Source organism: Lonchura striata, chromosome 2 (genome assembly GCF_050655825.1).
Source record: "Lonchura striata isolate lonStrDom1 chromosome 2, ASM5065582v1, whole genome shotgun sequence".
NCBI lineage: Eukaryota > Metazoa > Chordata > Aves > Passeriformes > Estrildidae > Lonchura > Lonchura striata.
Window position 1 is genome coordinate 4447924 of NC_140704.1, and position 6000 is coordinate 4453923.

Genomic DNA, 6000 nt, shown 5'->3' on the forward strand with positions numbered 1-6000 from the left:
AAGGATTTTAAGCAAATCTGTCAAAGCCTTGAGCAGCTCCAACTCTTCATTTTATCAATGGGAAGATCAGAATATGTGACTCACTGCAGTGCTGAAGGATCCTTCAATCTGCAGAAGAGGAGCAGGACATAAACTGAGCTGGGCAAATTCAGATGAGACAATTACCAGTCACAGAGAATATCTATCAAAGGAATTGGTGGACTGTCTATGTCCTGAAGGTGCAATTCTTCTGATTAATGCCTGTATCCACAGGGAAAAGCCAACACTAACTCTGTCTTGATGTGCACATTTAGACCCTGGAGAGTTCTAGTCAATATGCCCAGGAGAACCAAAGGGTTATTCTGGTCTCTCTAGAGGACACTTCTAACTGGGCAGATGAATTGTACCCTTGGAGTGCACATTTCCTACCACTATGGTGAAAGGAGCTGGGAGCAGCCATGTTAGACATAACTGTATTATATATGTCTAGTTAGGAGAGATGAACTCCAGTTTTGGTGCTCATCTGTGTTTCCAAACTGCCCAGTGCTCTTTGGATGTATTGGGAACCTGCACACATATCTGCTGGCTGACATGATAAAGGACCTGTGGAGACCTTCATCTCTCTGGAATTTGATGTCATCCAGACTTGGGCCTCCTTTAAGCCCTTTGTCATGTCTGCCACTGCAGATACCAGAGGAATCCACGGTACGTGCTGGCTGGGACAGACTGGAGCATCTCACAAAATTAAAAGATGCCAGTGCTCAGAAAGCTGAGTCCTTCCTAACACAGAGCTGTTCTCCTGGCCAAAGGAATCACTCCCTGGGGTCTGTGGACAGGAGGGACAGGCTCCCATTGCTCATTGGACACCATCCTGCAGACACTGTAATTCAGCTGTGTCTCCATCTCTGAGCTCTACCCCTCATGCCATGCAGGGAGCTCAGCTCTGCTGACAGCACATGGCTATCTCACACCCCTGGAGGACCTTGGGGCTATCTTTCCCAGCCTTCAGCAGCTGCTCCAAGAGGGAGGGAGCCTGTAGGACTGCATCATTTCCTGCCAGATTTGTGTGGATGCCTCAGATTCTCACAGCATCCCAAAAAAACCCCTACACCTCCATTTAGATAAGTGAACAGTGCCCTGTATGTTTTCCAGGAACACACACATTACTCAAGAATGCATTGCTGGATACATTGCACAAACACGGGGGTGAGTTTTTGTGGTGTGTGTACACAAATCCTCAGTCTCAAAGACCTTGTTTCTGGCCATAAAATTTCCAAATGATCCTTACCTATCGTCCAGGATGTTTGCTTTGCTCAGCTCATTAGTGCAGGCAAGACACTTTTCCTGTGTTTTATCACAGGATCTCAAAGGGTAAACGATTTATACGAGTACCAATGTTTATTCTATCATCGGGAACACTCGGTGAAGTTAAAATACAGTCAAACAAAATGCACCAGGACAGAAAACCACAAGCTACGTTTCATGCATGGCCATAAACAAGCTCAGCTTATCAGAAAATGTGTTAGGAGCCAGAGAAAGGTTTTGATTACACAGCGTCGAGCCCATGGCCAATGTGGCTGTTGGACTCTTTTCAGAGGAGCAAGTTATAATCCATGTTGGCATGTGTGAAATAAGGAACTGGCGGCACTCATTAATAAAGAAAAGAAACGGAAAACCCTGAAAAGGAAAGTAGCTTTACCAGAATTTCCAGTGGTGAATCATTGGCATTCAGGGCTGTGGCCTGGTTAGGGCAAGAAGGCTTCTAATTTGGGTGCCCAGCTCTGACAAATCCTGCTAGGGAAAAATGCTAACCCTCTTCCCCTGGAAGCAGAGAGGGAGGAGGGTTAGAGCTTTGCTGTTGCTGCAAGGGATTATTTTTCTCCACTCCCCCCAGGAAAGCCATCCCCCTTTCAAGCTCCTCACTGGCCAGATCCCAGCATTCTGGTCCCAGCCCCACAGGCTGTCTTCAGCCCTGTCTACAAAGGCTGCTCTAAAGATGCTCAACCCCTCCTTTCCCAACAGAGAGGGAAAGCCCTGGTTCCTTGAAAACAAATGTCAATCTTCTCAGAGAGTGCAGGGAAGAATCAAGAGGGCTTTAATGTTTTCACCATCTTCCTGAGTCTGAGCTCTTACTGGTGCAAAACTCTGGTGCCTCTCACCAACAATGCTTTCCCTATAAAAATAGGAGTTTCCAACAGAACAAGTTTTCCCTAATTGTTCCTGGCAGGCGTTTCACCGTCAGCCTCTCCGTGGGCAAACCTGCTACTGGTCCCTCCATTAAACCACAGCAAATGAGGTCTGGAGAACAAAACTCAAGATGACAGGGAGATCTTTAAATAAAAAGGAAGGAAGAACAAAACCTACAGCAGGCACATAATGAAGAGAACCAAAGGGCTTGTCCAAGCTACCAACAGCTGTGTGACAAATCTGCCCATCTGGCATGTAAGAGCAGAGAAAGTGGCTCAGCAAATCATGCAGGGGCTGAAATTCAGCACCCTACCATGAGTCACTGGGGCCAGGACTTGAATTTTGGGTGTCTGGGAGTGAAGAGGACAACGCAGTGCTGCCTGGAGCACCGAGTTCTCCAGGGAGATGCCTGTCTCCCAGCTGGTCCAGCACTAGAGGGTAACAGTGAGTCAGGCTGCTGGGCCAGCTGCTAGGATGGGTTGTGTTGATGGTGATGGAGGGGCTGGAAGTGGTGATTCCGGGGAGGTCAGAGCAGGAAAGAGCAAAGGAAGGGGCTGGTTGCACTCCCCTCATTGTCCTTGCTATGGGGCATCTGTGAGGATGGCTGCCCCAAGGACAGAGCCGTGGGGGTGCTGGGAGGGGGTCTCTGTGCACTGGTGGGAGAAGAAATGAGGTGACATCAGAAATGGGCCACTGAGCTTTGAGGGAGCGCAGGGCCACAGGGTGGGAGCCCAGGGAAGGGGATGAGGAGCCTGGTGGAAGGTGCTTTCTGCCCTCACAGGATGATTTTAAGCCAGGAGCCAACTCCCTGCTCTGCTCCTGCACCCAGAGCAAGAGATGCACCCACTGAACTCCATGTTTTACTCTCAAAGCCCTGGTTGCTCATCCTCAGCAGCTAGATCACTCTTGAACACATAACCAAAGCCCAGCATGAGGTGCAGACACACAGCTTGCTGCTGCTTCAGTTCAGGACCTCATCTTTTAGACACGGGCAAGCAGAGCCCTGGCAGCCACCTGAGCAGCCTGTGGTGGCAGGAGCCAGACCTGTGCCTGTGTCTGTTGGCATCGAGCCTGGGACCTCATGTGTAATGCAGAGCACCGAGCAGAGCAGCTCTTCTCAGTGTCTGTACTCCCAGAGGGGCTGTGCCCAGTCACACATCACTTGCTAAAGTTGTAGTGAATTACTGTTCCTTTAAAGCTTCTTTTTTTTTTTTTTTTTTTTTTTTTTTTTTTTTTAATATATATTTAATCCAAATAGTAAAACCCAAGAGCAGGTTGTCTAGCAATTGAAGTTAGGTATCTAGTGGTTAGAAAAGACTGGCAGTCAGGACTCCTGGGTCCCATTTTCCAAATCTCCCACTGACTCTTTGAGTGACCTTGAAGAAGTCAATTAATTTCTGTGTCATCTTCCAGACAGGTAAAAATGAGGAAATAATTCTTCCCTAGTTCACTGGGGGAATTTTGAGTGTTAATTGTTCGCAGGGCACTTTTCTCTCCCCAGATGAGAAGTGAAGTGAAGGCTGCAGGAAGGCTGAAGGTTGGCATGGCAGACCATGAACACTTCAGCACCACACTGCAGTGCTCAGAGGGCACATCTGTCTTTGCTGCAAGGAGGGACAACTGCTTGACCCTAAATCCCATGCCCTGTACCTCTGGATAGAAACCTTCCAGAACTGCACCTGGGGTCCAGCTCTCCCACAGCTGCCCTGCCCCAGCCTCTCAGCAGCTCTGGAGGCTGATGTCTCCTTGCAGTCATTTTAAGGAGGCAGAGGCAATGAGAAGGAACCAGCTGTCTCCATCCAGAGCCTCTCACACGTGTCCATCTCTCATCCCTGCAGGCTCCCAGCCTTGGCATGTTTGCTGATCCCCACCAATAACATGCTGATACCTCACCAACAGAGATGCATCACCAGCTGGCAGGCTCTCAGCAACCAACCACAGCTATGAATTCCCATCTGGGCTATCAGCTGCTTTGTAGACCCTACCAAAAAATCCTTTGAGGACTTGGCTTTGCTCTAAAATGGAATATTTTCATATCTAGAATGTGGTGAGCCTTTTTCTGGAGTGCTCAGTGTTGAGGCCAGCAGAGCTGTGTCAGGCCACACCAGCCTGCCCTGGGGTGGGAATGGCTCCTGTAGGGAAGGATCTCTGAGTTTATAAATGTGGAAGTTTATTTTTGCCTTGAAGGGAGGCTTGTCACTGCCCTGTCTGCAGAGCTGATCACTGCACAGGTTTCCCCGGGCAGGAGAGAGGATGAGGAGCTGCCACCCGGGAACCCCATCCAAATTAACCTACTTAGCAGGCTGCTCTGCTGGCTGCTCCAGGAGAGGGCTGTTTGTTTGCTTTAGGCCATTTCTGTGCAAGCAGTAACCAGGGATGAGCAAAATTCAGAAAATTTCTGCTCCCATGGGAAATGTCAGCCTTTCAGAGGTGGTTTGCATCCCAAATCAGGCCACTTCAGCAAAATGGAATTCTGGTTCGACTCACTTGGAGCAGTTGGATTCTCCCTGGTGAAAAAGAGCAATCTGGAGAAAGAAGAGAGGGGAGAAATGGGGGAGATTTTCTTTTACTTACAGGAAACTTCCCTTTATGAAAAAATTGTATTTTTTCACTTGTTCCAGTCCCAAACTGCTCCAGAACTAATGCCAGGAATTCCCTCATCTATTTATAATGTTTTGCTGTCTGGGTCTTATTGTACCTGGCATTTGCTGTGACATATGACTGTGTTGCAAATAATACCAGGAACATTTACCTTGTGGAAGTATCATGAAGGGAAGGCATCCAAGGGCCCTTTGTCTGCCTGCTGTGAAAAACCTTCAGGGATCACCCCAGGCTTGCCAGCAAAGCCCTGTGGATTTTAGAGCACTGCAGCTGCAACAGTGTGAGTGTGTTTTGGGTGGGATAAATGCTTTTTCTGGTGAAAGAAAGCTGCAACACTGTGAATTTCTGTCAGTTTTGCCAAGTGAATTCATTTAGAGTTAAAAAACATAAGTTGCTTGAGATGGATTTCACTATGAAATGTGTCTTTGTTCAGAGATTTCCTTTTGCTCTGTTTTTCTTCTTAACCTGAAAAATCCTTTAAGAGTGAACTGAAATGTTTTCTCTGGGATGAAGTGTAACTTTTTTATTAGATCAGAAACAATATAGACATGTGCAATTATCTTTCAGCATCGCCAGCAAACCAAAACATCTCTTACCTTGTTGTAATTGAAAGCATCGTGGGACACCCTGTTAAAACCGAAGCTGCTCACAACTGGCTTGAATCCAAACAAATAACTCTTAACTGAAACTCTTGTTTTTACAAAAGGAGCCATGAAAACATTACCATAATGAAGATCTGTCAGAGCTTACTTTGGGGGACAACTGCCAAGTGACAGTTCTGTACCTAATCTCATCAACACTGCTGTAATTACGAGTAAAATCAGGCCCATGGATTGCTGGTTTTTTGGTATTAAGTTAATGTCAGCGTGAGACAGACCAGATCTGGGATGGAGTTTGGCTGATTGCATGTAAATGTCTAAATTTGAGCTCCCTTCACAGTCACAGAAGTCTAGTTATGACAGCCCGTGGTGTTTAGGGAAGAACTTACTGAAGCAGGTGTCTAAAACAGTTTGGCTAAACCCCACCTTGAAAGAAGTTCTGTCTCTGCTGCAAAAACAGCTCAGCTCTGGTGGAGACAGAGGGTGTAGATGTGCAGGAAGGAAGGCAGGTGCCTAAATACAGGCATTTCAAGCCCTTTGGCATGCCCTGGTGTATCTCACCTGGCTTCTGGTTGCTTCTAGAAGAACATGGGTGTCACACAGCTGTCAGCCTCATGTCCTGGCTAACATGGAG